Genomic DNA, 11,156 nt, shown 5'->3' on the forward strand with positions numbered 1-11,156 from the left:
GTACAGCGCTGCGGAATAAGTTGGTGCTATATAAGTACTACTATTACTACTAATAATAATAATAGTTCAAAACCACTACTGAGATATATCCATACTGTTTAATTTCACATTTGTTTGAGGATCTTCAGCAGTCCTGATTTAAAAGCATCTCGTCATCAGGGAAAGAATGCTTCTAGCTGTAGAGAGCATATATTAACTGTACAGACATGATAGATTTGATGGTATATTTTTTTCTTTTTATTACGTTTTTTTGTTGCATATTTTAAATTTAAAGTGTTTCCCTTTAATATGCTTGTGATGTCGCTGCAGCCCCCTCTCTTGGCCAAGTCTCACTGCTCAATTCTCTGCCATTTAGGAGTTAAATCACTTTTGTTTCTGTCCATGCAGCCCCAGCCACACCTTCCCTGGCTGTGGCTAGCACAGCTTGCATGAAATAAAATGGTTTCTTTTGATCAGATGGTAACTTACTTTAAAAGTTTTTATCTCCTGCTCTGTAGTTTGGACTCTGTAGTTTGGAATGGTTACATACAGGAAGCTCCAACGGAGTCTAGCAAACTATTAACAGAGCAGGAGATAAGAAATTCTAAATTAAACAGAATTTGCAATAAAGAAGTTTAAACATTAGATGACTCTTTACAGGAAGTGTTTAGGAAGGCTGTGCAAGTCACATGCATGGAGGTGTGACTAGGGCTTCATAAACAAAGTGATTTAACTCATAACTGAGAATTGAGCAGTGAGACTGCAGGTGCATGCAGGTTAGGCCAGCTGCAGGAAGAAGCCTCCATTCCTGCCTGGGAAGATAGCTTAAGGCAGAGGGGTCCTTTCCTGTCTGAGAAGAGTAAGCAGGATTAAAGGTCCTTTCTTGATCTCTGAGACCAGACCAGCTGGGGAGATATAGCTTTCATCTTTGAATATGTTAGGACCTGTTGGTGAGGAGAGCTGTATCCCTTGTCCAGTGAGCCACCAAAACCTTTGTAAAGTTGGTACCTGGAGACAAGCAGGCAGAGGAGTCCATTACTGCTTGGGAAGATGGCTGCAGACATGAGGCATCCATTACTTTCTAGGAAGACAGCTAAAGTCAGAGGGGTCAATTCCTGCCTGCAGTGAACACTAAAGGTGGAGGTGAACAATCATGCTCACTGAGCCCAGCCTGGGGGAGATATAGCCGCCATCTCTGAGTTCAAGGATTTATTATATGAATACTTTGGTTCACATGAAGAGGTCCTCCAGTGTGCACTATGGAAATAGAAAACAGCAGGAGAGAGAACTGTGCTATTTAAACATATTCAGTTTAATGCTTGCTGAATACAAATTCTGGCTGCATGTTGTGGGATCGGCTGACCCAGTGTAAGATGTGCCTGGCAATTACCAGATTTTACTAATTTCATGACGTAAAGTCATGATTTTATAAAGGACACGCAGGCGAATATTATGCTTATCTCTTTCTTTAATATACCTCAGCAGCAAAGAAAAAGTTTTAAGACATTAAAAGAATCAACTAGGATAGGTACTCCAGGGGTTAACCTAGTATGCTATCCTTAACCAATAGGAACAGTCCATGCATCCATAGCCACCCATGTGACCTCTCTTCTCCCTCTTTATTTGATCTTGGCGAAGCTTCAATTCATCAACTTGCGTAGACACTGGGTCCATAACATGTGCGTCGACCTTCATCTTCATAACCAAACAATGAACTTTAACCAATTGAATTGAGATGAAACCCGATCAACCATTGCATTTACTGTGATTCATTAAGCTGAAAGGAGAGAGAAAAGAAATGGTAATGTGTGGTCTAGGGACTGTGTGTCACATCCATGAAGGTTAAATCTTATTATATATGAAAACCTCTACAGACCATATGGTCTACTGTAAGAGATATTGTCTAAGTGTCACTCTTGTTCATTCATTACATTCCGTACCAACCCACAATATTACTTAGTCATACAATTTACTGGGTGGGAATTCACATCTTTCTTGATATTCTAGTCACCTTTTCGCGATACTTACCATGTCCGCTTCGCGCTACTTACCGGGTGGGCTAATATTCGCCTCCGTGTCCTTTATAAAATCATGACTTTACGTCATGAAATTAGTAAAATCTGGTAATTTTATTAAAGGACACGGAGGCTCATATTATGCTAGTTCAAAGCTGAGCAATGACTGATGATGTTATGTGTTCTGTAGGGTGAAAATAGTATTCTTTAAACGTGGATTCCCGTGACCAGTCTGCTGTCCGCAACAGGTCTTCTAATCTGCATCCCAAACTAAATGCTTTAGTCGCCATAGCTCCTCTAGTGGAGTGTGCTCCAAACATGGATGTATCAATCTTAGCGGAGGTCATCACCCATTTCACCCATCGGGTTATAGTAACCAACGTTACTGGTTGATGTGGTGTGTTGATGGCTAGGAATAGTTCGTGCCGATTAGGGTTCCGAAATGGCTGCGTCCGTTTTTCATACTCCTTGAGACACGCTATTGGACATAGGTTTGTATTGTGAGGAAATGCTGGGTAAGATACTGTAGTAATCGTTGTTTTTGTCCGTCTGGTAATATGAAAAGTGACCCCTGATGGGGTGAACTAACGTGCATCCACGTCCAATGCCCTCAAATCGGATACTCTTTTGCAAGATATCAAGCAGAAGAGCATGGCCAGTTTCACTGATAACTGTTTAAGTGTAAGGTCAGAATTCTGTGGCCATAATTCCAATAAATTTAGGACTAGATTTACGTCCCACGTTGATGCATATCTGGGTTGTGGGGGTCTTGCGAACCTCACTCCGCGTAAGAGTCTGCACACCAATAAGTGCTTCTCTATTGGTGTTCCTTCCCAGCCTTTATGTCCAGCCGATATTGCTGACCTATAGACATTAATAGTACGGTAAGCTAGGCCTTGATCGTATAAGTGTGTCAGGAAGCGTAGCAGATAGTTCACAGGAGCATATACGGGATCCACTTGTTGTTCCAAGCACTAACCACTCCAGGAGTTCCATGCTCGACTGTAGGATCTCCTGGTTCCTGGGGCCCAGGCTCCCTCCAATAATTCCAGCGTTGTCTGTGGAACCTCCGGAACGACCCATGGTCCCCTGATAGGAGCCACGCTAACAGCCTGAGTTGCCCTTGCATCATCAGTGGGTGTGGGTTCCCTTTGGGGTCCGACAAAAGGTATGGGTATTCTGGGAGTAGTCTGGGAAGATCTATAGACATCTCCATGAGAGAAGGGAACCATGGCTGTGTTGTCCAGAATGGTGTTATCAGGACCAAAGTCGTCTGAGAGCGGTAGAGATGTACTAGGGTTCGTGCTATCAGAGCGAAGGGAGGAAACGCATATAGTTTTCTGTTCGGCCATGGCTGGAGGAACGCATCCGTAGCTATTGCGTCTGGGTCTGGTCTCCAGCTGAAGAATTTCGGTAGTTGCGTGTTCAAACGAGACGCAAACAGATCCATGTGCAGTGGGCCCCACAGTTCCTGTAATCGTAGGAATACTCCGCGATTCAGGCGCCAATCGCTGGCGTGCCGCAGATATCTGGAATTCCAGTCTGCTACAACATTCGTGAGACCTGGGATGTACTCGGCTCGTACTGATATGTTGCGGTCCAGGCAATATTGCCAGAATTCCGTGGCTAAATCTGCTAGGATTTTGGACCTGGTGCCGCCGAGTCGGTTGATATATTGCACTGCTGATATGTTGTCCATCCTTAATATGATGGAGCAGTGTGTCTTGGCACCTAAAAGGCTCCTCAGTGCGAATGCTCCTGCCATAAGTTCTAGGCTGTTGATATGCAGCGTCCTTTCCGATTGGGACCATCTTCCGTCTGTTGAAATACGACCACAACGCGCTCCCCAACCCTGTGTGCTGGCATCGGACTCTATTATACAATCTGGAGCGGTGCCAAAGATCGCTCTGCCATTCCACGCTTCCATGTGTTGAAGCCACCATTTGAGTTCCTCTTTGGCTGTGTGATCGAGCTGTACGGAGTCTGAGTAAGATTGACCTGATTGTAGGCTTTCAATCTTTGTAGGGCCCTGTAATGTAGAGGTCCCGGGAAGATTGCCTGAATGGACGCTGAAAGTAGTCCAATTATCCTGGCCAGTTGTCTCACTGTGAGCGTTGGGCGAGTTAGTGTTCTGCGGATCTCTTTTTTGATGGTTTTGCCCATTTCCATGACCTCACCGTTTTTGCCCGGTGGGAGGCTCTCTTACGTGGGGGCCCCACGTCCTTATCAGTGACAGGACGCAACCTGTCCGTAAAATCAATTTTGGAGGTTTGTTTGCCCATATAATGGGTCTTTTTATTAGCCTTGCGACTGCTAAGGGGGGCAGGCTTTTCATCTTGGGCCTTGGAGCTGGGGCCTCTGTGGTTGTGACCAGACGCCATGATGGCATTGCTAATGGATTGGGTCAGATTGTCAGACATCGCCCCCATAGCCGTATAGATGGCCTGCGTGACTGATTTAGTCATGGTTGCGTCTAATAGGGAATGGAACTCCTCAGAGTTCAATTGTTCCCCAGATGCCACCTCTTCCCCTAGTGGGGAGATAGGTTGTGGGGCATGGGACCCACCATGTGTGGTGTCCTTATTGCTCGCAGCCGACATGGCACATTCCTGTTCCTTAGGTTGCTGCATTATATATATATATAATCAAGTCTGCTCCAATATGTGGCATTCACTAACTTGGCACTGTAATATTGGCCCTCGGAATAAACAATTTAATTATAACTGCTGTGTTTGCAGTACAGTACTGGCCCTTTAATACAAGTAATAAGGGACACTGGAAAAAATATACCTTAGAAGGTAACTAAAATTGAGGAGATGGGGCAAGGCACAAACAAGCTGTCAGCTTACCTAGTGTTCCCTCCGGAATGGCTGCAAAGGGACACCAGGCTGGCTGACAGCTATTAGCCACTACCCCCTCCTTGCCCAGTGGGTTGGGAGCGTCGGGAGAAAAGCGGGGCAAAATTTCTGCCGTTAGAGGGGAAAATGGCCGCCGCGCTATGCGACCGCGAATGCGCATGTGCGGGCGGCTCAGTGAAATGTCCGCTCCGGAGCCGGCCGCCGCGGAAACTATGAGGGGAATAAAAACCTGACAGATTGCGGGTAATAAACTACCCAGCGGGATAGGGGAGGGGGAGAGTGTCTCTCGGACCGGAGGAAAAAGCCCGGTCCACTAGTAAGAAGTTAGGGGCACAAGCCCCAGTAAACACCAGGGCTGCCCCTCCTCTACCTATAGAAATCCCTATATAGGGACACTGAAACACTCTTTCTGCCTCCCTGAAATCACCAAATTTATGTACAATAGTAATATAAAACAGTGATATAAATACAAATTAATAAATTTCAACCAAAATCAACAATAATTAACTCAAATACAGAGAGCTAAAATTAGATGATACTTAGCTGAGGGAGCAGCAAAGAAAGAGGGAGAAGAGAGGTCACATGGGTGGCTATGGATGCATGGACTGTTCCTATTGGTTAAGGATAGTATACTAGGTTAACCCCTGGAGTACCTATCCTAGTTGATTCTTTTAATGTCTTAAAACTTTTCCTTTGCTGCTGAGGTATATTAAAGAAAGAGATAAGCATAATATGAGCCTCCGTGTCCTTTAATAAAATCCTATTTTTATCTTTTATGAACAACAGAATAACAAATTCATTTTTGCCATCTGTATAAAAACATCATTACGGAGAGTGGAGTCTAGCCTTGATCCTGAACAGTCGACATATTGTGCAGCTCCTGTGATTCTCAAAGACATTAACTAAATATCTCAATCCTATTACAATAGCCAAAGTGTACTCTGCTCGCATTATATTACTTGCATCTCCAGCTATAAGTGTTGCCTTATTTTTATTCAAAAACAGGTTAAAAACAGTGTAGATGATCTGGGCCCAAGACTTCAATGAGTGGTACCTTTAATTGACTCCAGCTAATGAGGGTCTATTCACAAACCAAAATGGCTGACCCAGAAGAACAAGGCATTTGCTCCATAGTGTATGCTACCAATATGGCTGCACCTTTGACAATGCCATCTGCTACAATGTCCTTACCTGCCACACAAGAGATCACAGAATTGTCTGCTCATGCAACAAAGCATGATATACAAAATCTCCTCTTCGATATACAAAAGCTTTTTGTGGCAGATTTTACAGTGGTGAAAGCGGATGCGTAGGTGGTCACTTAAAAAAATCAAGGCCTCTGAGAAAGATATTCTAGATATATGCCATATTCCTCTGTGAAAGTAATCATACAGAAATTCCAATCTATACAGCACACACTAACCCTGCTAAAATATTAAACTTAGATGCATTCCAGACACTATCTATACTTAAGTACACGCATATTACTTCCGATTCCTTACAGCATCCATCTTACCATGTACTCATGGCGAGAAGAAGGTTCTCTACGGGTCCTATTTCATTAAGAAATCACCATATATCTCCATTTTCTGTTACATGTATGGCAGTGGCCTCTTTTAGCAGAATAATACACCCTGCCACACTGCAAAAATTGTTCAGAAATGATTTGAGGAATATGAGGTTTTGCCTTGACCTCCGAATTCCACAGATCTCAATCCAATTGAGCATATGTGGGATGTGCTGGAACAACAAATTTGACCCATGAATGCCACAACTTGCAAGTATCGGCTGCTAATGACATCACAGGACACATTAAGAGGATTAAGAGTCCATGCCAAAACTCATCAGAGCTGTTTTGGCAGCAGGAGGGGGATTTACACAATATTAGGCAAGTGATTTTAATGTTGTGGCTGATCAGTGTATATCCAATGTAATTATTTATGAGTGGCACGACATAGATTCTTATCTTATTTATTTATCTGCCATAAGAAGTGGTGATTCTAGGAACAATATATAGGGGGAACATTAGATACAGCAGTCAAAACTGGAGGAGCAGTAATAATTTTAACTAGAGAGTAGTGTAATGTGCCACCATTGGCTGTCTGACACCAGCATGCACAGCCGCAGACAACAAATTTGCACAGAATTCACATTAGCCATCTGGAATTCTTGTTCTGGGCTGACTAATGACACCTGTTAATATTGACTTTTTTTTTAGCAGATAACTACAATATTCAAAACTCAAGACATGATACAGAAAATCTAAAACATAACTTTTATTAGCATATTAAAATGTTATCAGACGATAACTGATCACCAGTAAAAACAAAAAACAGATTTGCAATTGTGATGTAATCAAAGTTATTTTGGTCAACCCAGAAGTGTTTAGTTAACATAGTAGCTAGCTATATTTGTTATCAAATTGTTGCAAATGGCTGATTGCTCCAAAGAATCGGTTAACTAAGAAAAATAATACACTGTCTCAATCAAATTAGAAACAGTTGTTGCAAAATCATTAAATATGTAATTTAAACAGACAGGTACAGATATGCCTGAATCTTTAGTGTAGAGAAACCTAATTAAAAAACAATCTGAGATTCGTAATAGGTTACCCAAAGTGGTGATAGAGTTTGTTTAGATATAGGTATAAAATTTAGGTAGGAATGGCTTCTATGAAACCACAATATAATTTGTTACAGCAAGAAGTTCTAAGGCATAGCAGTACTCAAACTCATGCTATGCCTTTATTAACACCTATCTAACAAATAGTGGATTTCATAGAGTAATGGTCAGAATAGTCATAACTAGTCCTGTTTTACCTATTAATGCTTTACAATGGTAAATGGTAAATTGTGTCTTTGATCCCATCCCAAATGTCACAGAACACAGTAGATAACTCTGCTATTTGCTATTTTTATGTGTGATTGCCATGTTTAAGGACATTAAGTAAGGGAGCTATGTCCTAAACAGTGCCATAATTATGTATCCTCAAATATGTAAATTCCACATAATGGTATTAATTTAGGGAGTTATCTACTAAACAGCTGACAGATCAACATTGAGAAAAGCTATTTTCCACCATTTTCATTCAGGCATACACATCATGCAATGCCAGTGCAGTGAGAGAGAGGTTTGTACTTTGGGAAAAGCGCACACGTTCCATCATAGATCCCCCTCCCACAAAACAGACAGTGTTGGGGCTGTGAAATGTTGATATGAAGCAGGGCCCTTGTTGTCTGATGACCCATTAACTCTGAGGGGAGCCCTGTGCTTGGACTAAGTATTAGGTGAATTGATAGACTAGATAACTATAAGGATGGGTAGGCAGATCCAAATTTCAGTTTGGATGTGCAATGGGGCAGATATTCTATAATTGTAATGAGCTGATTTAGAACATTGTTTAATTATAATTTGGCAGTTTTGCTACAAAAAAATGGGTGAAATTGGGCATGGTGCAGACCTCAAGATATTTGCTCAGCCAGAAATAAATTTCAGAGTCTATTAACTACTCCACATAGCATAACAGACTTTATTTAGAAGCCCTGATGTTTTTTCAATACATTTTTTTTAAATTAATTAAATGTTTGCAAGCATTATAGATTCAATGTGTTCATGATTTCATTGAGGTTGGATTACAAAGATAATACTAAATCATATACTAATGGAATAAGGAAGGGCAGTGTATAATAAATGTTAAATAAATATCAGTTACCAGGTTTAGGTTATTGCATTTCAAACACATACACTTGCATCCATTTAAGTCATGTGTAGCAAGCAAACACAAACTATGATCATCCACATAAAAGTAAATGATAGATTAGGCTTCCCCAAACTCCGACCCTCCAGATGTTGTTGAACTGCAACTCCCATGATTCTATGAATGAAATAGATAGGCTGAGAATCATGGGAGTTGTAGTTCCTCAACATCTGGAGGGCTGGAGTTTGGGGAAGCCTGTGATAGATGATGAAAACACACTTATCTTAATAGACAGTTGTTACAGCTTCCTCCAGGGACATCCCAGTAGTTATCCCTTTAAATATCAGATAGGTACAAACAATATGGAGGATACAGCTGTGGATCTACAATATAAAAACCAAGGGAAAAATTGAATCTACAATACAATAATAACAGACATAGCATAATACTGTTGATATATAGGAAAGAGTGGAAGTATAAATAGTAGTTCACACTCACAAACCAAATTTGATTGTAGGCATATCTTATCAAACGATGCAAATCTCAAAGTGGTGGACCATCATAGGATACATAGAAGGAAATAAAAGCAAAATAGTGCAGAGTATCTTGGTAAAAAATTACACTTTAATAATAAGGCACACTTACAGTGTTGAAGTGGCAAACAGGCATATAAAATCTACCGGTCTCAGGATCAGGTGATGATTTTCAGGATCCAATTTCCCGGTCAGAAATAATAATAAAACAGCCTAGTCTAAACAATAAAAACTCTAACACTATTAATCAGCCCTACGCGTTTCGTCCAAACGTCCTTGGACTTCCTCAGGGGCAAACACGTCCTTCTGTGTGTACCTACACACAGAAGGACGTGTTTGCCCCTGAGGAAGTCCAAGGACGTTTGGACAAAACGCGTAGGGCTGATTAATAGTGTTAGAGTTTTTATTGTTTAGACTAGGCTGTTTTATTATTATTTCTGACCGGGAAATTGGATCCTGAAAATCATCACCTGATCCTGAGACCGGTAGATTTTATATGCCTGTTTGCCACTTCAACACTGTAAGTGTGCCTTATTATTAAAGTGTAATTTTTTACCAAGATACTCTGCACTATTTTGCTTTTATTTCCTTCTATGTATCCTATGATGGTCCACCACTTTGAGATTTGCATCGTTTGATAAGATATGCCTACAATCAAATTTGGTTTGTGAGTGTGAACTACTATTTATACTTCCACTCTTTCCTATATATCAACAGTATTATGCTATGTCTGTTATTATTGTATTGTAGATTCAATTTTTCCCATATCTATTGAGGACCCGGAGGAGTCCTTATCTACTATACATTTAGTAAAAGGGTAATTGTTTTTCGTGTTGTTCACTATTACCCACTAAGAGTGTGTTCTATCCACTAGGAGGTGAATCTACACTTTCTATATTTGGGTTAAATATAAAAACCAAATATAGTATAATATTGTATATTTGTGAAAAAGTGCGCAAAATAGGTATAACTCACAAGATATATGAGAGTAACTCACCCAGAGGTGCCTCCACCGATCTGTGGGGGGCCAAATCCACTTCCTTATTGCCAATGGTACTGGAGCCGGACTCAGGATAGGTGGAAAAATATATTGCTTTATTAAAAAATAAAAAAAAACGTATTTTAAAATAATACCAGGTCCTACGCGTTTCGTCCTATATGGTCTTCCTCGTGGACCTCCTGGTATATTAAGCTACACCAATATGGTACAATATGGTAGTAGCCACAATAAAAACAAATAATGCAAATCATACAAATCATGAGCATAACATGGGCGCTATTCTCCTCATTGGTCGTTCGATGGGCGTTGTGTAGTTGTTCTCAGCTGTTCCAAGTTAAATTTTGCGGTCTTTTCTGAACGAAAACGCTGAACGAACGCGTCACTTCCGGTGCGGCGGCTCGGACGGCAACACTTCATGATGTGTGCGTTTCATTTACTCAATAGGATGCGTGTCACCTAGATCTCGGAACACACAATTACTAACGGAAGCTTATACAATACAAAATTTTTTAAGAAAATGAATTTTAAAAAAGCACTGTGAATGACAGTATATAGATTTTAAGTGGCACAAGTAGATCCAAAGCTGTATCCTCCATGTTGTTTGTACTTATCATACATTGAAGTCACCCTAAAAGTGTGATTTTTGTGCAGAATCAAAGTGTCTCACAGAACCCAGGATGCATGTGATCTTTATTGATACCCAGTAGCAGGGGCGTACCTAGAGCATTTGGCACCCGGGGCGGACCCTGAGTGTGCCCCCCCCTCCCCCCATAATAAAAATGTAAGAAAACACCCAATTTTTTTCAATGTTTTCAATAATATTTATTGCACTCATTTGTAAACTGCTTGTAAAATGCGCCAGTTTTGTAGAAGGGGGAAGACCAATGCTTTTGTAGAAAGGGGCTGGTGAGAACCTTCTAGAAAACTCCTGCCCTGCCCCTTTCTACAAAGCCCCTTGTCTCGCCCTTCATATAAAAACCCTGCACCCCGATCACATAAATGTCATACACTCCCTACACATAAAAACCCTGCACCCCAATCACATAAATTTCATTCACTCCCTACACATAAAAA

The sequence above is a fragment of the Pelobates fuscus genome, chromosome 6, assembly GCF_036172605.1.
Source record: "Pelobates fuscus isolate aPelFus1 chromosome 6, aPelFus1.pri, whole genome shotgun sequence".
NCBI classification, from domain to species: Eukaryota; Metazoa; Chordata; class Amphibia; order Anura; family Pelobatidae; genus Pelobates; species Pelobates fuscus.